We start from the raw sequence: 23224 nt of genomic DNA on the forward strand, positions 1-23224 counted from the left end.
CACTCATTCATTGCTGGTAGTAGGAGCCCTGGCTGCAGCCTGCGGCTGATTGCATGCTGCTGCTATGTAGGGCACGATCCAGAAGTGCGGCTGCATAATGTAATGTAAGCAGTGATGTCATCGCACAGCTACTTATATATACTTATATACATATAGCTATGCTGAATGGTAAAGACAGGTGGCTTAGAAAGAAAGAAAGTTCTTTACTATTTAATGAACTGCTAATAGGCTGTAATGACTCAATCTGACTTCTCTGCGCTTGGACCCATCAATGTCATACAAGGATTTGCCACCGCTACTAATCTGTTATCCAAATGTGGAAAAAATAACAACATTTACTATAATAATGCCGTAACTATAATAACTCCATAATTATAATAATGCCATAACTGTAATAATGCTATAAATATAATAATGCCATAGCTATAATAATGCCGTAGCTATAATAATGCCATAAATATAATAATGCCGCAACTCTAATAATGCCTTAACTATAATGATGCCATAGCTGTAATAATGCCATAACTATAATGATGCCACAATGATAGTAATTCCATAATTATAATGATTCCATAATTATAATAATGCCATAACTATAATGATGCCATAACTGTAATAATGCCGGAAATATAATAATGCCATAACTATAATGATGCCAAAACTATAATGATGTCACAACTAAACTATAATGATGCCATAAATATAATAATAGCCAGAATCCTACTCCACACTGATGAGGGGCAACACCCCGAAACAGCTGTCAGTGGATGGATACCTGGCCTTGGTATTTCCCTTGTCATAACCTGTAAACTCGTAAAGAGCTGGATATTGACTTAAAGGGCCATTTAATATGGTGGTAATGGTGGTTTCCGAAAGGAGCCACTCTTTGGCTGGGTCCTTCCCTGGAGGAAGATCTGGCTAGTCCCGTGTTTGAAATCAGGCTTCACGGACACTTATTTGCATATTCGTATTTCCCAGGGAGCAATGCACCTAGGATTTCACTGATTGAGAGCCTTTGCCGACTGCCGCAGTGTTTTCTTTGACTGGTCTCTCTGAGGACAGTTATTGTTTCGTGATGTTGGTCTACTAGGCATTGCTCCCACCTAACCAGAATCCTACTCCACACTGATGAGGGGCAACTGTTGTGAGTTCATTTTTCAGTCCACCAGTTGTGAGTTTTCCTTCCAGGCTCCCTCTGGTGATAACTGGAGGTAGTGAGGCTGATTTAATCAGTAGAAATCTGCCACCTGATAATGAGGATGACGATTGGACCTCAGGAATCTCAGACTGGATTTAAGACAGCTGACGCCCTAGTCTGGTGCTGGTGATTCCTTTTGGCTTGTCAGGTCTTTGGTTTCAGCTCTGTTCCAGTCATCTAAAGCTAAGTCTTTCTGCTAATGTTCACACTTGATTTTGTTGGTCTATTCAGTTTTTTGTGTGGTCAGCCAGCCCCAGCTGGGGCTGCGCTAAATTTCCACTCTTATTTATCTGTATTTGCCAATTTGCTTTTTGTCCCTTATTAGATTGGCCTCTTTTTGCTCTGTCTCAGAATATTCCAGAGTGCTGATATAGTGGGAGAAGTCTAGTGACTTCAGGGTTAATTTTGCTATCAGAAGTGTTGGACTTTATTTTTGTAGGGTTTTTTGCAGATTGCAGACAGTGTCTTTCCTTTCCTATCCATTCTAGTTAGGTTTGGCCCCATCATTTGCTCAGCCTATTTTCCTGCCTGTGTTTGTGCTTTCATCTTGTTTCACCGTCAATACATGTGTGGGGGCTGTCTTTCCTTTGTGGTCTGCTCTGGGGTAGTTAGTTTTCCCCTTTTCTTGCTTCAGGCTTATTTAGTCCTCCGGCTGTGACGAGGCGTCTAGGACCATCGTAGGTACGCTCCACGGCTGCTGCTAGTTGCGTGGTTAGGATCAGGGATCTGCAATCTGCATAGTTACCAACCTCTCTGGTTTTCTGTGACTTAGCTTATCTTGTTTTTTTCTCCTCGGTGACCCATTTATAACAGAATCACCAGCCATACCGCAGATTCTAGGGTACTCAAAAGCAGGAAAAAGTTGTTTTAAAAAAAGTGTCAGAATTTTTTTTTATTATTTATTTTTTCCTCTTTTTTTTCTGGGGCCGTAGGAGAATTTTTTTTTTCCTAATGGAGATTAAGCAATTGTCTGATCGTGTGGAGCAACTTGCTGCTGAAGTGCAGGGAATTTCCACCTACCTCATTCAGTCACATGCTGCTGAACTTAAGATCCCTACTCCTGATGTGTTTTCCGGGGATCGGTCTAAATTTCTGAATTTTAAGAATTGTAAATTATTTCTTGCCTTGAAGCCTAACTCATCGGGGAGCTCTGTGCAGCAGGTTAAAATTGTCATCTCCTTGCTGCGTGGCGATCCCCAGGATTGGGCTTTTTCTCTGACACCTGAAAATCCTGTTCTGACTAATGTGGATGCATTTTTTCAGGCCTTGGGGTTGTTGTATGATGAACCTAATGCTGTTGATCAAGCTGAGAGAACCCTGCTGGCATTAAACCAGGGTCAGGATTCTGCAGAGTTATACTGTCAAAAATTCCAAAAGTGGGCGGTCCTTACTACATGGAATGCATTGGCGGCTCTCTTTCGGAAGGGTTTATCAGAGACCGTAAAGGATGTTATGGTGGGATTTCCTGTTCCCTCTGGTCTGGATGATTCTATGTCATTAGTCATTCAGGTTGATCGGCGTTTACGTGAACGTAAGACTACATGGGAGGCGCTGCCACCTTTTGAACAAACGTCTGAACCTATGCAATGTGATGGGGTTTGTCTAGGGCGCAACGTCAGGAGTTTAGAAGGCGTAATAAGCTATGTTTTTTCTCATACTATTTCTGTCTGCCCTAAACGAGAGAAACGTTTTGCACACACATTTGCTGTGTGCAGTATACAACCTAAGTTCCTTTTGGCAATTACTCTGACCTGCTCCTTATCCACGTTTTCTACTAAGGCTTTCGTGGATTCAGGAGCAGCGTTGAATGTGATGGATTTGGACTTTGCTAAACATTGTGGTTTTTCCATGACGCCTCTGCAGACGCCTATTCCTTTGAGGGGTATTGATGCTACTCCTTTGGTGGAGAATAAACCTCAGTTTTGGACCCAGGTGATAATGCGAGTTGCCCCAGACCACCAAGAAAATTGTAAATTTTTGGTGCTGCATAATTTGCATGATACTATTGTTCTGGGTTTTCCCTGGTTGCAAACTCATAATCCAGTTTTGGATTCTGGGTCTGTGGTGAGTTGGGGTTGTCAGTGTGTTCTTAGGGACGCTCCTGTTTTCTCCACCTCTCCTCAGTCTCATGATATTCCTGATTATCTAGCCGATTTTTCTGATGTATTTAGTGAGAGTTAGGCTGTGTGCACACGCTGCGGATTAGGTGCGGATTCATCCGTGCGGATTTTGTAAAATCCGCAGGTGAAACCGCAGGTCAAAATACCTGCGGTTTTACCTGCGGATTGCTCTGCGGTTTTTGCCCTGCGGTTTTTCATCTCCTCAATGGAGGAGATGGCAAACCGCAGGGGAATCCGCAGAAAGAATTGACATGTCAATTCTTTCTGCGGATTGAAAACCGCAGATAATCCGCGCGGAAAATTCCGCACCATCTGCATTGCGGTTTTTGATTCCCATAGGGAATCATGGTACTGTACACCACAGCAAAAACCGCAGCAAAATCCGCAGCGTGTGCACACAGCCTAAGTCTGCCTCATAGGAGTTATGACTGTGCAATTGAGTTGATGCCTGGGTGTAAATTTCCGAAGGGTCGGCTTTTCAACTAATCAGTACCCGAGCATGATGCAATGCGGTCCTATATTAAGGAGTCGTTGGAGAAGGGTCATATTAAACCATCCTCGTCACCTTTAGGTGCTGGGTTTTTTTTTGTGGCCAAGAAAGATGGTTCATTAAGACCGTGTATTGATTATCGTTCCCTTAACAAAATGACTGTTAAATATCAGTACCCGTTACCTCTGATGTCTGATTTATTCTCCAGAGTTAAGAGTGCCTGCTGGTTTACTAAGCTTGACCACAGGGGGGCGTATAATCTTATTCGCATCAAGCACGGGGATGAATGGAAGACGGCGTTTAATACTCCGGAGGGACATTTTGAGTACCTGGTGATGCCTTTTGGGCTCACTAATGTCCCGTCTGTCTTCCAGTCCTTTATGAATGATATTTTCCGTGACTTTGTGGATAAGTTTTTGATCATCTATCTGGATGATATTTTAATCTTTTCTAGTGATTGGGATTCTCATGTGTTCCGGATTTTGAGGGAGAATTGCCTGTTTGTTAAGGGATCGAAATGCCTCTTTTGGGATTTATCTTGTCTCCATCGACTATTGAAATGGACCCGGCCAAGGTACAGGCCATTTTTGATTGGGTTCAGCCTACTTCTTTGAAGGCCCTCCAGAAGTTTTTGGGTTTTGCCAATTTCTATCGCAAATTTATTGGTAATTTTTCTGGTATTGTCAAACTACTGACTGATCTGACCAATAAGGGCGCTGATGTGCTGAATTGGTCTCCTGAGGCTGTCTCAGCATTTCAGGAGCTTAAGCGGAGATTTACTTCAGCTCCAGTTTTACGGCAACCTGATGTCTCACTTCCATTTCAGGTGGAGGTAAAGCTTCTGAGATTGGTGCAGGAGCTGTTTTGTCGCAAAAAGACCCTGTGACTTCTAAGATGAATCCCTGTGCCTTCTTTTCTCGAAAGTTCTCCCCATATGAACGCAACTATGACGTGGGGAATCGGGAATTGTTGGCCATGAAATGGGCATTTGAGGAGTGGAGACATTGGTTGGAGGGAGCAAGACATCAAGTTGTGGTCCTCACCGATCACAAAAATTTGATTTATCTGGAGTCGGCCAAACGCTTGAATCCTAGGCAGGCTAGATGGGCCTTGCTTTTCACGCGTTTTAATTTTGTGGTCTCTTTTCTTCCGGGCACTAAGAATGTTAATGCAGACGCCCTTTCTAGGAGTTTCTTTGCCGATTCTCTTAATGTGACCGAGCCTACTACCATCCTAGGTGAGGGGGTAGTTCTTTCTGCTATTTCGTCCGATTTGAGACGCGCCCTGGAGGAATTTCAGGAGGATAAACCTGAGCGTTGCCCTATGGGAAAATTGTACGATCCTGACCATTGGAGAAAGAGAGTGATGTCTGAAATTCATTGCTCCGCATTGGCTGGTCATCCAGGTATTTTTGGTACCAGAGATTTGGTGAGTCGGGCTTTTTGGTGGCCTGCCTTATCTCGTGACGTTAGGAATTTTGTACAGTCCTGTGGGACTTGTTCTCGGTCTAAACCCTGTTCTCATTCTAGTGGATTGCTGATGCCCCTGCCGGTGCTCAAGAGGCCATGGACCCATATCTCAATGGATTTTATTTCTGATCTTTCTGTCTCTCAGAGAATGACTTTTATCTGGGTGATTTGTGATAGATTTTCGAAGATAGTCCATCTTGTACCACTCCCTAAATTGCCATCTTCCGCTGAGTTGGTGCTCTTGTTTTTACAACAGGTGGTTCGGTTACATGGGATTCCTGAGAACATTGTGTCCGACAGAGGAGTCCAGTTTGTTTCCAGATACTGGAAAGCCTTTTGTTCCAATCTGGGAATTCAGTTATCCTTCTCCTCCGCGTTTTATCCCCAGACCAATGGACAGACTGAGAGAACAAACCAGACCTTGGAGTCTTATTTAAGATGTTTTATATCTGCTGATCAGGATGATTGGGTCTCATTTTTGCCCTTGGCCGAATTCGCACTGAACAATAGAGCTAGTTCTGCCACTTTGATGTCACCCTTTTTCTGTAATTTTGGGTTTCATCCTCGATTCTCTTCAGAGCAAGTGGAATCTTCGTCTTGCCCAGGTGTGGACACTGTGGTTGAGAGAATGCAGCAGATATGGGACCAAGTGGTGGATAAGTTGTCACTCTCTCAGGAAAAGGCCCAGCGATTTTCCAACCAGCATAGGACCATTGGTCCCCGGTTTAAAGTGGGTGATATGGTTTGGTTGTCGTCTAAGAATATTACTATGAAGGTTGCATCTCCAAAATTTAAGACAAGATTTATTGGACCTTATAAGATTTTGGAGATTCTTAATCCTGTTTCTTTTCGATTGGCTCTTCCAGTTACGTTCAAGATCCATAACGTATTTCACAAGTCTCTGTTGAAGAGGTTTGTGAGCCAGTGGTTCCTATGGCAGCACCTCCTGACCCTGTGTTGGTTGAAGGCAATATGGAATATGAGGTAGAGAAAATTTTGGATTCTCGTTTGGTTAGACGGAGACTCCAGTATTTGGTCAAATGGAAGAGTTATGGCCAGGAGGATAATTCTTGGGTCTCTGCCTCTGATATTCATGCCAATAGATTGGTTCTTGCTTTTCACCGGGCCCATCCTGAAATACCAGGAAATACCACCTGGTATTTCCTGATGAAGGGGGCATGAGACCCCTGAAATGCGTAGAATAAAACCACTGCAATCATACAGCATTCTCCTGGAATTTGTCTAAAGCGGCAGCGCGGAATATAGCTACGAACTCCCTTTGGATTTATCATAAATATAATAATGCCATAACTATAATGATGCAGAAACTATAATGATGCCATAAATATAATAATGGCATAACTATAATAATGGTGTAGCTACAATAATGACGTAACTATAATTATGCTATAACTTCTTTTTTGTCAAATACTGCAATCAAATTGTTGATAAATGATATTCTATATTGACTCACCCCATATCACAACATACGCACATCAGCTGTGAATATATTTTTGTTAAAGAGGTTCTTCACTTTGGACAATCCCAACTAAACTTATTGACAATAAACTGATATCAAAATGTTACCCTTCTGGGACCCCCAGTGATCAGTTCTTATCTCAGGGGACCCCTCAGAATAAGGGTTCAATTTTTCTACTGCGCCACTTAAGTGGAAATTAAGTATTACATAGTGACCATTGAAATCTTTGGGTTATTTGTGTAATGCCGTTCCTGCTGAGACACACTGTGTAACCACTTTATACTCTGGCCAAAATGTAAAGATCTAGAACAATAGATCCATCCTTACAGTATATCAACTCAGACTTCTCAAGAGTATAAAGGAAAATGGATTTTCGAAATTGGAAACAGCCCTTTGAGAAAATGGATGGCAAGTGACTAATATTGTGATTTTTTTTCTGCAAAAGTTCTATATTTGTCTAATAGAAGATAAAGATAAAGCATTTTTAGCACCAATTTTGTCAAGCAGAGACAGGTGACTGAAACATGAGTGAACTGTCAGTCACAGACAGAAGGTAAGCAGCAGGCAGGGATTAGAGAGAGAGAAGCAAAAGAGCTGTTAAGGCCCTTTTACATTTAGCGATGCACCAGCGATCCGACTGGCGATCCGACCCGGTCAGGATCGCTGGTGCATCGCTAAATGATCGCTAGTGAGCTGTCACACAGACAGACCTCACAGCGATGCAGCAGCGACGCAGCGCATGATACTTACCTTTCACACACAGCGATCCTGACGTCCTCCCGCCCGCCTCCACACGTCGCTCGTCGTCACAGCAGGAAGCCCAGCAGGAAGCAGACGACGAGAAATTGAGCCGCCCAATCTCGCGCAATCAGCGATGGACAGCGGGGGAGCCGGTCGGAGGTAAGTATCACACATAGCGATATCGCTAGCGATATCGCTATAACGTCACAAAACCAGTGACATTTTAGCGATATTGCTAGCGATATCGCTATGTGTAAAACCCCCTTAAGTGCAGCGCTCGCCCACTGCGCTTACAACTCATTAGCATATCATTTCACCTATGGATTTCTCTAAAACAGCTAAATCAATTTCTACAAGCAAGGGGAGGATTTACTCAACATTAAAGCATTTTTACATACACATCATTATTATCATCATTATCTTGATGACCACAATAGGCCGTACACTCCATAGAGGTGGCATTTATTGAAGAGTGGGCAGAAAAAAAACTTTAGTTTCACACAAAAATTGTAAGGCTCGTTATGAGTTTGCCAAAAGACATGTGGGAGACTTCCCAAATGTATGGAAGAAGGTGCTGTGGTCAGATGAGACCAAAATTGAACTTTTTGACCACAAAGATAAATGCTATGACTGGCACCAAACCAACACAGCTCATCACCCCAAGAAAACCATTCCCATAGTGAAACATGATGGTGGCAGCATAATGCTGTGGGGATGTTTTTTCGGAATCAAAGACAGGGAAAATGGTTGAGGGGAAGATGGGTGGTGCAAAATACATGCATATTCCGGAGAAAAACCTGTTTAATTCCGTTAGTGATTTGGGACTGGGACGGAGGTTCATCTTCCAACAAGACAATGACCCAAATACACTGCTAAAGCAAAACTCAAGCGATTTGAGGGAAAACATGTAAATGTTTTGGAGTGGCCTAGTTAATCCAATTGAAAATCTCTGGTCAGGCTTGAAGATTGCTGTTCACCAGAGGAAACCATCTAACTTGAAGGAGCTGGAGCAGTTTTGACTTGTGGAATGGGCAAAAGACCCAGTGGCCAGATGTGGAAAGCTCATGGAGACTTATCCAAAGCGACTTAGAGCTGTAATTGCTGCAAAAGCAGGCTCTATAAAGTACTGAACTGAATTTAGGCGGCTGAGTAGTTATGCACACTGAAGTGTTCAGTTATTTTGCCCTATTTGTTGTTTGTTTCACAAAAAAAGAAAACCAAAGGTTCAGGCATGTTCTTTACCTGAACTGATGCAAACCCTAAAAAAAAAAGTGAAACTCCAATTTGTGAAGTAGTAAAACATGAAAATTGCTAAGGGGGGAATACTTTTGCAAGCCACTTTACTCCAACTTTGATGCCACTGTGGTTTCCTTCTGGCCATAGACTTTTTTCCACATTTCTATTTTGCTTTAAAAATACAATATTAAACCAATATTCCTTTATGTGCTGGTTTATAGCATGGAAATTGTTACTTCATATTCATTAAGTCTATCATTCAGCAATTCGGTGAAAGTCAGCTATTTGAACTTGTGATGAATGACTCCTACTGTGCTTTCCTAGCTAAAAATGAACAAAGGAAACGTTGGGCAGTAATAGACTGTCTCCCTAAAAGAAAAGCTGCTTGACCAGTTTTCTGTAGCCAAGATGTAAATACCTGTCACTCAAAAGAATGTGATCTCATTCCGCAGAATCAAACAGTTCCAATGTGCTGTATGTTATGATGCATGTTAAAGTCACAGACCACAAGCAAGTTTCTTCCTTACCGATATTACTCACTGCAAATTCCCTGGTGTTGACATCACATATGGGGTGCTCATCATAGATGTGAAGTACATTGTCTAATTTTATTTTTTGTTGAAATGTATTAAAAGTATATTAATACACCAAATGTATTTATTGGGAATTTTTTGTGAATTGCTAACACAAAGTAGCAAGTATTTGTGAAGTGTAAAGGAAATGATACATGGTTTTCTAATTAGTTAAAAAATATGAATCTGAAAATTGTGACATGCATCTTTAATTAGCCCTCTGTAGTCTGATGATAACCCTAAGTAAAATCCTGAGTAACCAATTGCCTCCAGAAGTCACATAACGACTAAACTGAGTCCATCTGTGTAATTTATTCTCAAAGATGTTCTTTGAAGTCCTCAGAGGTTTTTTTGAGAACACTAGGGATCAAATAGCATCATGAAAACCAAGGCACACACCAGACAGGTCAGGGATAAAGTTGTGGAGAAGAGTAAAGCAGGGTTAGGTTATAAAAAATATCCCAAGCTCTGAATATCACATGGAGCACTGTTCAATCCATCTTCCAAAATGGAGGGCGTATAGCACAACTGTAAACCTACCAAGACATGGCGGTCCACCTAAAATGATATTCCAAGCAAGAAGAGCACTAATTGGAGAATCAGCCAAGAGGCCCATGGTCACTTTGAAGGAGCTGCAGAGACCCACAGCACAGGTGAGAGAATCTGTCGCCAAGACAACTGTTAGTCGTATACTCTACAAATCTGGGTTTTATAGAAGAGTGACAAGAAGGAAGCCATTCTGGAAAGCAAGCTATAAGAAGTCCCTTTTGCAGATTGCAAAAAGTCATGTAGGAGGCACAGCAAATATGTGGGAAAAGGTGCTCTGGTCAGATGAGCCCAAAGTAGTACTTTTTGGGCTAAATGCAAAACGTTTGTGTGGCGGAAAACACTGCACATCACCCTGAAAGCACCTTCTTCACCATCAAGCATACTGGTTACGGCATCATGCTGTGGTGATGCTTTTCTTTAGCAGGGACAGGGTAGCTGATCAGAGTTGATGGGAAAATGGATGGAGCTAAATACAGGGTAATACTGGAGGAAAACCTGATAGAGGCTGTAAAGGAATTGAGACTGGGGCGTAGGTTCACCTTCTAGCAGGACAACGACCCTAAACATATTACTAGATCTACAATGGAATGATTTAGATCAGGGGTCTCAAACTCACTGGGTATATAGGCCGCACATAGAAAAAAATTTGAATTTGGGAGGCCGCATTCTTTGTAGGACAAAGTGACATTTTTAGTGATACCATCTTTTCTATACACCTTTTGATCATTTTTTTTTAACAGTTTTGCAGTGTTTATTTTATTTTTTTAAAAGGCATTCATTGTATGGTTTATGGTAGTTTTATTGCTTGGGTCGTTATGGATGTAGCGATAACAAACATAAACTTTTTTTGTTTAGTTTATATATAAAACAGCATTTTTAGTGGCAAAATATTTTTTGTGCTTTGCTTTGAATTTGTTTTTAACATTTTTATAATTCAGTTTCCCCCAATTGGCCATATACAGAAATATTGTCTTACAGTTAGCATCATAGTCCCCATCCCCATAGTAATGTCCCTCATCCTGGTCCCCATCTTATAGTAATGTCTCCATCTTGTAGTAACACCCTATCCTGGTCCCCATATTGTAGTAATGTCCCTCATCTTATAGTAATGCCCCATATTGGTGTAAGGTCTCCTTCCTGGTCCTCATCTTGGTGTAATGTCTCCATCTTGTAGTAATGTCCCCATCCTGGTCCTCATCTTGTAGTAATGTTATGGGATGCTCTACCCCAAGAAATCAGGACTATCCACAATTTGCATAGTTTCAGGCGCTCCCTCAAAACACATTTGTTCTGAGCGGCCTATCACGTTCACTAATCACAGTCATTCTATGTGTAAGTGTGTGTGTAGCCCATTCACTATCTCCATCCATCCCTCACTCCCTCAAGATGGCTGGACCATCATTGTAAATATATCACTGTAAATACACACCTGTACTCTGTATCTCCCTCACCTCATTGTAGATTATAAGCGCTACGAGCAGGGTCGTCTTATTTTGCTTTAATTGTTGTATTTTTAACATTGTTACTTATGACTTATGTTTGGAACTGTTAAACTGTAAAGCGCTGCGGAATATGTTGGCGCTATATAAATAAAGATTATTATTATTATTATTATTATTAATGTTCCTATCCTGGTCCTCATCTTATACTAATGTCCCCATCCTGGTCCCCTACTTGCAGAAACGCCCCATCTTGTAGCAATGTCTCCATCTTGTAGTAATGTGCCCATTCTGGTCCTCTTCTTGTACGAATGCCCCATCATGGTTCCTTTCTTGTACTAATTCCCCATTTCCCACCCTGGTTCTCTTCTTGTACTAATGCTCCATCCTGTTTCCCATCTTGTAGCAATGCCCCATCCTGTTCACCATCTTGTAACAATGGCCCCATCTTGTAGTAATGTCCCCATATTGTAGTAATGTCTCCATCCAGTAGTAATATCGCCATCCATTTCTCCATTCAGGAGTACTGTCCCCATCCAGTTCCCCATTTTCCATCCAAGAGTAATATCCTCATCCAAAAGTAATGTCCCCATCCAGGACCCATGTCCCTATTCAAAAGTAATGTCCCCATCCAGTTCTCCATCCAGGAGTAATGTCCCCATCAAGTTCTCCATCCAGGAGTAATGTCTCTATCCAGTTCCCCATCCAGGAGTAATGTTCCCATCCAAGACCCATATCCCCATTCAGGAGTAATGCCCCATCCAGTTCTCCATTCAGTAGTATTTTCCTCATCTAGGAGTAATGTCCCCTATTGTGCACAGAAAAGAAAAAAATTCTCACCTGTCCTCCATTGTTTGTGCATCCTTTCTGCACATCCGGCCTGCAGTCCCTGTAGACTCCTTGATGATCGGGGCCCAGTCCAGGAGGCTGTAGATGGCAGCGCTTTATATCAATTGAATGTGCATCCTTGGACGCACATTCAAATGAAATGTATCGCTGCTCAGAGACAAGCTCTCTGCAGAGCAATACTAATGCCAGGCGCCGGCCAATCAAAGGCCAGCAGCTGACATTGGGGTGCCAGCGTGGTGGCTTATGACGTCACTGCCATGTGCTGGCACACCGATATCAGCTGCTGGCCTTTGATTGGCCGGCGCCTGGCATTGGTATTGCTGTGTAGAGAGCTTGCCTCTGCGCTTCAATACATTTCAATTTAATGGCGCCCAAGGATGCACATTCAACTAAAATGAAGCACTGCCATCGGCAGCCTCCTGGATTGGGCCGCGATCGTCAAGGGGTCTGCAGTGCCTGCGAGCAACATGAAGCAGCTGCAGGGGATGCATGCGGTCCATGGGCCACTGGTTTAGATGAAAGTACTGTATATTCATGTGTGAATGATCCAGTCAAAGTTCAGACCTAAATTCCATAGAGAATCTGTAGTAAAACTTGAAATTACTGTTCACAGACGCCTCCATCCAATCTCACTGAGCTACAGCTATTCTGCAAAGAAGAATGGGAAAAATGTTAGCCTCTAGATTTGCAAAGCTGGTGGAGACATTCCCTTATAGACTGCAGCAGTAATTGCAGCAAAAGGTGGTCCTACAAAGTATTGACTCAAAGGGACTGAATACAAATGCACGTCACATTTTTCAGATTTATAATGTTAAAATAATTAGAAAACCAACATCATATCGTTTCCTTTAGACTTCACAATTACTTGCGCCTTAGTGTTAGGATATAACAAAATGTCAGAAAGATACATTTTAGTTTGTAGGTGTAACATGAAAAAATGTGCAAAAGTTTGTGGGGTATGAATACTTTTTCAAGTCACTGCGTATCCTTTGAGACACTTTCATGCTTTACACAGATTTAGTGGGTACCTGTGGTGGAGGGGCCGCTCCAGAATGGACCACCTTGAACCCTTAAGAGAAAATGAAAATGGACATTATCAAGCTCTAAAGGACAGGGAAAAGTCCACTTTAATTACATCATAAACTCTGGATCTCAAAAGTCCTGTTGGGGCAAAGGACCTTGTGCCACCATAGGAGTCTACTGTCCTCTTATATTAAAAGCTAACTTTGTAAAGAATTGAATTACATGTCTTTAAGCTCCATCTATAAGATGCACTTGGTGGGACATTGATGAAGAGTAAAATAGGATGATTTATACACATCATAACGATCATTATTAACTACTTTCTGGATCCAGTGGCTTTTTACCTTGGTCAGATAGTTCACGAGATTATATCAATTGCCCTAAACAAGATCCAAGTTGATTTTAATATCTATCACAGTCCAAATATTGACATGTTCCCCTGATTGTTCTTTTGTATTGTGATGGTGATCACACATGGCGCTGCTCTGTGCAAAGTATACGGAATTAGAACTGTATCGCTTCACCATTCCCATATAGATTGAATGGAGTTTCAGGGCACATGGATGACCATCATTCTTTTTAAAGAGAACCTGTCTTTCGATTCATGCTTCACAAACCACGGGTGGCATTAATGAAAAGCCTGACTGCATGATTGCAGCCAGGTATGTTTTCTCTGAAACGCTGTTGCACTTCAGAGAGAGACTGGAGACTAGTCATCATTGCCATCTGGCTTCTCTCCACATTGCGCTAGTCGACAGGTATCTCTTATGTATATATACATAAGGAACGTAGCAACAATGAGCAGTCTGCCTGGTTGGAATCATGCAGCTAGGCCCTGATTCATGTTGCCTATGGTTTGGACAGTATGAATCAATGTCTCTCTAAACTCCTCTTTGACTCTTCATTGGTTATACATTGATCACTTATCCTGTAAATAGATGCTCAATGTTTTTACTTATGGGATATCCCCATTAAGGGATTTATATAATAAGCTCTAGTCTCGTAAAACTCCATTGCTCATCATTCAGTGTAGGGCACCAGGACCCCATCTGCCTCTACAACCCCACAGAGCTGTGCCACTGTAGCATAGCCTTAAGGCCCCGTTACACATAACGATGTCCCAGCGATCCCCCCAACGATCCGACATGGATGGGATCGCTGGGACATTGTTAGGCTGATCGCTGATGAGCAGTCACATAGACAGCCCCTCCAGCGATCAGGACCAGCGAGCAAGCTGTTTTCCAAGGTAAACAGCGGGTATCTAAGAGCCGCGCGGCTCCTGGATACCCGATGTTTACATTAGAAACCAGCGTCCAGCGTCGCTGATCGCTGGTCTCGCTGCCACATGCAGCGATGCGCGCTGGCCAGCGGGAGACCAGTGATCAAAAAATGGCCCAGGACGATCGAGCATGATCAGCGATACCCGGCAGGGAGGCCGGTCGCTGATCCCCGTCACACACAGCGATCTCGCTGGCGAGATCGCTGTGGCGTCACAAAATCAGCCATCTCGCTAGCGACATCGCTGTGTGTGATGGGGCCTTTAGTTTTCATTCATTTAAGCTTCTAAGGAAACCCTGGATTGTAAAAAGCTTACTTTACTATTACAAAAGCAGCTGTTTTCTAACAGACTGGAAAGCAATTAGACGGATTTCCATGTGATTAATGGAGCAGCCGCCTCAGCAGCACACTGGATGGGGGATGGCCCTCTGATGTGGTCGTCCGAATCCACTGTGGTGATGACCAGCTGCACTGTCCTCAGATTCGGAAGGGATTCCATGACAAAGACTAAACATAGAGTAGTGGAAAACCTTCCGCAGATCCTTAACGAGCTTGTGGAGTTCCTGGAAATATACAGAACATGCCTCTGAGAAGATCTCACTCCACGTTGCTTCATTCTACAGCTACATGGAGTCTGTACAATACCAAATTATTATACAGGTACACTCTTTCACAGGCTACATAGACATGTCATCCATTTCTTTCTTATAAAAACATTTTGCGCATACAACTCCTTTGCAGACTTGTGTGTCTCCATGGTTACGGATTGCAAACAAATATTGTCCAGTCTGATCCTGTAATCATACTACAGTCCCATAGTGTAGTGATCATGGAAATTTGCATTTACAGTAGTTTCTTGTCACAAAACTAAAGCCCCAGATACACATTTAGACTAATGTTGGCCTGAACCCGCCAATATCTGCAGCTTCGGTCAACAGTCTAATGTGTACATGGGCCCCCGGAAAATTGATTTCCAAGGAAGTTAGAAGCGTGGTCCGAAACTAAAATTTATTTTAATGCTAAATGTCTATCTTTTTAATGCCATAATCTAATCTCTTTTCTAATATATGTTATTTAAAAATTCTCTATCGCCCTCCCCTACCCTCTACTCTAACTGATTATTTTTTTTACTACTTCCTTTTTGATGATGCTTTGTTTAAGAATCCCAGTTCATGCTGGGATAGTCAAACGAGTCGTCATCAGGGAACAGAGGCTGCGGTCACAGCTGAAACCTCTGCCCCCTTCCTGAAAACGTCATCAGAGGTGTCAGTTTTAGGGGTTGAGCTAGTCCCTGCTCAACTGAGCATGTGTGGGTTGTCAATTCTGATGTAATATATACTTTTTACTGTGCAATATGCGCAGTGACAGTGTGCTCGTGTCCGTCTCTGAACAGAAGTAAGGAGCTGACAAGAGAGCGCACTGTCACTGCACATTGTAAGAAAAATACCCAAAGTACAGAAAAAAAAAACAGAGAGGAAAGACAGTGCCCATTTGCAACTCATTAGCGTACAATTTCAATTATGGATTTCTGCCCCTACAGACCACCTGCAGAGAGCTCCAGTGCTGACAGGTCACCAGTTGACAGGTTCCCGCCACCCTCCTCACCAGGAGGTGACTCAGGGTCGATGTCACAGACTGTGCCATTGATAGAACGCCGCGAGGGACTCCCGGCTAGGCCAGGACCTATTGAACAGGGACTTGCACACACCACTGAGCGAGAACTCGTTCCGGTGGTATCACACGTTGGACTCAGTACCGTGCCAGACACCATTAGGTACGGGAAATCTACCCACTTCTCAGAGACTGCATCAAGACTTCATATGCCACTGTTGTCGGTGCCACCGTTGGAGCCCTGAAACTCTGTGTACTCGAAGACAACAGTTTTATCAGTTTGATATGTGCCACCTCTTTTCATATTGAACTATCGTTCTTCCCTACCCATCTTTCCTCCTTCCCAGTTCTGCGCCATTCCTACTATCCCTCTGCAATACCTCACTCCTGCGTGGAGTGCATTTATTGATTAATAAAAACCTTAGCTCTTGATCTGCCTCTGGTCCGTGGCAGCATCTCGTGTTCCTGCATTTATTACACATGTGAGCCATTAGTCAGGGGTTGTCAAATTAGTACTATAGGTTCTATGGAACTCGGTGGCATGGGTCAGAGAAGACAAACACAGTATATGTTCAAAGGTTCAGTATTGTATTGTAGCAACAGGTCTCAGTACTATGCAGATGTAGTTCAGGGTATTACAGTAAACAGGCTTCAGTATTGCACGGTACGTAGATATAAGTTCTGGCAACAGGTAAAGTCTGTACGAACCAACTGGCGAGAGTCTGAGGTCCAGGCGCACACAGTCCTAAGGTCCTGAGACTGGACCGGGCTCCAAGCGGAGAGCAGGCCGCAGAGATGACAGAAGCAGAGCAGATCCGGACAGGAGAGGCGGTCAGGCAGGACGGCAGGTAACAAGCGGGGAATCCCGACGTTTAGAAGAAGCAGGCACAATGCAAGTTCTCCAAGCTTGGCAGCAGGTGAAGATCCAGATACACAAGCACAGGTATAATGTGCAGAGTCCCTTTAGTGCACAGCAGGCAGGAAACAGGAAAAGTCAAGCAGGAACAAGATGGCCCCTTGTGAAGCTACTCACTCCATCTTTGATAAGGGCAAAACTAAGGGAAAAGTCAAGCAGAACAGAAACATGGCTCAGAACCTCACAGGGGTATAAAATCCTGATAACAGGTTCTCTTTAAGGATCTGGCATGTCCAATTTTGGACTGCAGATCCTTTTGTTCCCCTGGTATTTAGATGCCACCAGAGATGTCTGGCGATGGCTTTCTAGAGCACACTGGAGCTCTTGACTGAACGAGCGCTCCTGTGTATGGGAGAGACAACCAAGGTGGCTGCTGGCCAAATTATCTTCCAAACCATCATTCAGCTATCATTCATCTACTGTGTATAGTGGGCTTAAAGAGCCCTATACAAAATAGCTGTTGGCCACACAATGGCTCGGTCCATCATTTATGTTGCAGGTATCTCTCCCAACTCCTCCATACACAGGAGCGCTTGGCTGTGTTCTCGGTGGCAGACATCTCTGGCAGTGACTTATCTCACCAAGAACAAAAGGATTGGCAATCCAAAATCAGATTCTTACTGTGCCTGACATCATTTGTCATGTGGGTGTCAGGGGGTCCCCATACATGAATTTGGCTGATGTTATAATAATGTGTATACTATTCTTACTATTTTGTGACATCATTGTGAGCAGTATTTTTATACTATGCGTAAAAACCCTTTCATATGACATCACAGGGTTGGTGTTAGGGTTTCTAGGTAAAAACCCGAGAGTGGACCCTCTGGGTCGTGGCTCCAGAGCCCCCGAGGGCGAGCGGACCAGGTGATGACCACCCCCTATACAGGGAGTGTTAGGGGCAGGCCCAAGGGAGATGGAACCACGACAGCCGGAACCAAAGGGACGACCCAGGGTAAATACAGGAGAGCAGATCAGAGTGTGGGAAGGAATACGAGGGGTAGATTAGATCCAAAGTAACAGGAGGCATGCTGTGGAAGCCCGAAGGGTCAGGATGGAACCGGGACCAGAAGCTGAAAGGAAGATGAGGGAAAGGGGGTTTTGGAAAGGCTGGGCCTGGGAAATGAGACAAGGAACGAGACAGGGGAAGGAGAGTAAAATACAGGAGGCAGGCAACAATAGGGCAGAGGTACAGGAGAGGGACCGGCACGGGGAACACAGGAGAAGGAAGCAGAGGAACCAAGGAGGATGGTAGGCAGAGACAGGGAGACCCGGGAGCAGGCTACAGACGGGGACAAAGGCAGAGATACAGGAGAGCGCAGCACAGAGGGTGCGCGGGGACCTGATGGCCAAGGGTGACGCTGCGCAAGGATAGCGGGCGCCACGGGCTAAGACAAACAGGCGTCTTACCTGTCCAGACGCCCAGCTGAAATACCCAGTGGGCGCTGCCATGATGGGGGCGGAGCCACCGGGTCACATGCCCCCAGGATGCACAGAGGCCGAGGAAGGGCGAGCGCGCATGCGCGGACCTCCGACGCGCCGAACCCCTGCAAAGCCAGACAGGGGATGGCGCGAGAGCGGAGAGGGGGGGCGCCGGCAGGAGGAGGACCCCAGGTAAGCGCCGGCGGGCGCAACAGTACCCCCTCTCTTACTCCCCTCCCTCTTAAGGCGGGACAAGAATTTTCTCATGATATGAGGGGCATTGATGTTTTCTCGGGGTTCCCATGACCTCTCCTCAGGACCGAACCCTTTCCAATCAATAAGAAAAAAGGTCCTACGCCTGACGGTCTTCTTTGCCAAGATGTCCTTGACATCAAAGATGTCTTCTGCGGTGCTAGGTTGAGGGGCGCGGGAGGAGGCTGGGTGAAAGCGATTAAATACTGTGGGTTTGAGGAGCGAGACGTGGAAGGAATTGGGAATTCGCAGAGAGGCAGGTAGCTTTAGTTTATAGGCCACATCGTTGATGCGACTCAAAATCTCAAAAGGCCCAATATAACGTGGACCCAATTTATAAGAGGGGATCTTAAGGCGAACGAAACACGAGGATAGCCAGACCTTATCGCCCGCCTGATAAGGGGGAGCGTCAAGGCGTTTCTTGTCGGCGTACCTCTTCATCCGATCGCTAGCTCTCTCAAGGGCCCCTTTTGTCTCCTCCCAAATTTTAGAGAATTCTGAGGACAAGGAGTCTGCCGCCGGCACGCCTGAGGCGGGGGAAACGGGAAGGGGAATGCCCGGGTGCTGTCCAAAAACCACAAAAAAGGGGGACTTAGAAGAGGATTCGTTGGGGTGATTGTTGTGGGCGAATTCAGCCCAAGGAAGCAGCGAGACCCAGTTGTCTGGTGTGCATTAGAAAAATGCCGAAGATAAGAGGTTAACACCTGGTTGATTCGCTCCACTTGGCCGTTGGACTGCGGGTGGTAGGCAGAAGAGAAATCCAGGGCTACCTTCATTGAGCCGCAGAGCTCTCCAGAAACGGGAGGTGAATTGAACACCACGGTCAGACACGATGTGCTGGGGAAAACCATGAAGTCGGAAAATATGTTGCAAGAAGATCTTCGCCAACTCGGGTGCCGAAGACAGGCCAGGCAGAGGGATAAAATGGGCCATCTTGGAAAAACGGTCCACCACCACCAAAATGACAGTGCAGCCGGAGGATGGAGGTAGATCCGTGATAAAATCCATGGCGATATGGCTCCAAGGGACCGAAGGTATAGGCAACGGATGTAAGAGACCAGAGGGTAACTGTCTTGGAACTTTATTTTGGGCGCAGGAGGGACACGAAGCGGTGAACTCCAAGACGTCCTGGCGGAGCGATGGCCACCAATAGTGGTGGGAGATGAGGGACAGAGTCCTTTTGGCTCCAGCATGCCCGGCGACTTTAGAGGAGTGCCCCCAACGCAGAATCCTTACTTTGTCATGGTCCAATACCAAGGTCTTGCCTGGTGGTGGATTAACCAAACTTAGAGGAGCTAAAGTGACGACCTTCGCTGGATCGATGATGTGAGCAGGACCCTCCTCTTCATCCGTAGGGAGGAATGACCTCGATAGCGCATCTGCTTTGGTATTTTTATTACCCGGCCGTAAGTGGAGCTCGAAATCAAAGCGTCCAAAGAATAAGGACCATCTGGCTTGTCGGGGGTTGAGCCTTTGAGCAGACTGGACGTAAGCCAGATTCTTGTGGTCGGTGAATATGGTGAAGGGATGGACAGCTCCTTCGAGAAGGTAACGCCATTCCTCTAAAGCCAGTTTTATCGCAAGTAGTTCCTTGTCCCCAATGGAATAATTGCGCTCGGGTGGGGAAAAGGCTTTAGAGAAAAATCCACATGTGACAGTCCGACCAGTGGAGGTTTTTTGCAGGAGAACTTCTCCAGCTCCAACAGATGATGCGTCGACCTCAAGAATAAAGGGTCTATCGGCATCCGGATGGTGGAGAACAGGCGCTGTAGAGAATTCCTTCTTCAAAGCTTGAAAGGCGTCCTCTGCCTCAGGAGGCCATAGGTGGGGTTTTGCCCCTTTGCGTACGAGGGCAGAGATAGGCTTGGTTAAGGTGGAGAAGTGAGGAATAAATTGCCTATAATAATTAGCAAAGCCGAGGAAGCGTTGGATGGCTTTGAGTCCAAGGGGACGAGGCCAGTTCAGGACAGCGGACACTTTCTCAGGATCCATCTTCAGACCAGACCTCGAAATGATGTATCCTAGAAACGGCAGGGACGGTTGCTCGAAGACGCATTTCTCCAACTTGGCAAACAGGTGGTTCTCCCTAAGACGTAGCAACACTTGCCGAACGTCCCGCCGATGGGTAGAGAGATCCGGGGAGAAGACAAGGATGTCGTCAAGGTAAACCATGACACAGGAATAGAGGAGGTCTCGTAAAATATCGTTGACGAGTTCCTGGAATACTGCAGGTGCATTGCAGAGGCCAAAAGGCATAACAAGGTACTCGTAGTGACCGTCACGCGTATTGAACGCGGTCTTCCACTCATCCCCAGCGCGAATTCGGACCAAGTTATAGGCTCCTCGGAGATCAAGTTTGGTAAATATCTGGGCTCCTCTAAGGCGATCAAAGAGTTCGGGGATGAGGGGCAACGGGTACTTGTTCTTTATCGTGATGCTGTTTAAACCTCTGTAGTCGATACACGGGCGGAGCGACCCGTCCTTCTTCTTGACAAAGAAAAAGCCTGCGCCCGCAGGAGAGGAAGACTTCCGTATGAAACCCCTGGCCAAGTTCTCCTGAACGTACTCAGACATGGCTTGCGTCACTGCCGGCGAGAGCGGATAAATCCTACCCCTCGGAGGGATAGCTCCAGGGACGAGGTCGATGGGGCAATCGTAGGGTCGGTGCGGCGGGAGGTTCTCGGCCTCCTCCTTGCTAAAGACGTCCGAAAAAGAGCTGTAAGCGATGGGCAACCCGGGGGACCAGGGGAAGGGAACGGGAACCACCCACGGGACGCACCGACAGCAGACACCCCGCCCCACAGGACTCTCCCCAGCGCAGGATATGGCCCTTATGCCAGTCTAAGGTAAGCTCGTGGGCCCGTAACCAGGGAAGACCAAGAAGAATAGGGTGCGAGATGCCCGCCAGGACATAAAAGGCGATCTTCTCTTTGTGCAAGGCCCCTACCTGGAGTTCTACCTCCTGGGTGATTAGGGTAACTGCCTCTTGAAGAGGTTTACCGTCCACGGAAGCGAGGATCCGTGGAGTTTCTAGGGTCTTAACCAGAACCGAGAATTTAAGAACCTCCTTAAGCCTAATAAAATTTCCTGCTGCGCCGGAATCTACATAGGCCACCAAAGTAAAACGTTTACCACCAACGTGCAACAAAACGGACAGAGTGAGGGGTGGAGAGGTATCACATACACCTAGGGAGGCCTCTCTTACCTGACCTAGGCGGAGGAGTTTTCTGGACGCTCCGGGCAGGCACGGACCAGATGGGAGTCGCTGCCACAATAGAAACAGAGACCATTGGTACGCCTCTCCTCTCGGCGTTGTCCCGATAGTTTAAGCCAGTCTACCTGCATGGGTTCTGGCATAGAAGCTGAAGCGGATATCCCGGACCGAGGGCAGGGTGGTCCACGGACGGCTGGGGAAGAACGCGGGAGCCTCCTCTCACGAGCACGTTCCTGGAATCGTAGATCGATACGTGTGGCCAGTGAAATCAGTTCCTCTAAGGTGGTGGGTGTATCACGACCAGCCAGCTTGTCCTTAATACGACCCGCGAGACCTCGCCAGAAGGCCCCTACCAATGCCTCGTTGTTCCACCCCAAATCCGAGGATAGGGTCCGAAACCGGATGGCATATTGACCCACGGTTTGGGGCCCCTGGTGGAGGTTGAACAAGGATTCTGTGGTAGAGGCCAGACGGCCCGGTTCGTCGAATACTCGACGAAACGTCTCAAAAAAGGTACTTAACTGGGAGACCACAGGGTCATCCTGCTCCCAGAGAGGGTTAATCCATGCCAAAGCGTCTCCCTCGAGGTGGGAGACAATAAAAGCCACCTTGGCCCGCTCAGAGGGATACTGCTGGGGCAGGAGTTCGAAGTAGAGACGGCACTGGTTCAGGAAACCCCGACACAGCTTGGGGTCCCCGTTGTAACGAGGTGGCCTAGCTAGGCGGGGCGGTGGGTGAGGAGCCAAAGCTGAGACGGGAGACACGGCGGCCGCCTGCAGGGAGTGTAAGCGGTCGTCTATAGAGGCCATGTAACTAAGAATATGGGCCTGGGAATCTCTCTGCTGTGCCAGCTCTTGTTGCAGTCCAGCCAATTGGGAAGCGTTCCCCGGGTCGGAGGCCTGTAGCGCAGAGAGACGGGAATCCATGGACTTCATGAGCGCCATGATACGGGTTTGGTTCTCCCGTAAAAAGAGCAGCTCCTTTTGAACCGCAGCGGCTCCGGCGGGGTCCATGGCCTGTTTGTTCTGTTAGGGTTTCTAGGTAAAAACCCGAGAGTGGACCCTCTGGGTCGTGGCTCCAGAGCCCCCGAGGGCGAGCGGACCAGTTGATGACCACCCCCTATACAGGGAGTGTTAGGGGCAGGCCCAAGGGAGATGGAACCACGACAGCCGGAACCAAAGGGACGACCCAGGGTAAATACAGGAGAGCAGATCAGAGTGTGGGAAGGAATACGAGGGGTAGAGTAGATCCAAAGTAACAGGAGGCAGGCTGTGGAAGCCCGAAGGGTCAGGACGGAACCGGGACCAGAAGCTGAAAGGAAGATGAGGGAAAGGGGGTTTTGGAAAGGCTGGGCCTGGGAAATGAGCA

Source organism: Dendrobates tinctorius, unplaced genomic scaffold (genome assembly GCF_039654945.1).
Source record: "Dendrobates tinctorius isolate UK_male_01 unplaced genomic scaffold, ASM3965494v1 ptg000029l, whole genome shotgun sequence".
Taxonomy (NCBI): domain Eukaryota; kingdom Metazoa; phylum Chordata; class Amphibia; order Anura; family Dendrobatidae; genus Dendrobates; species Dendrobates tinctorius.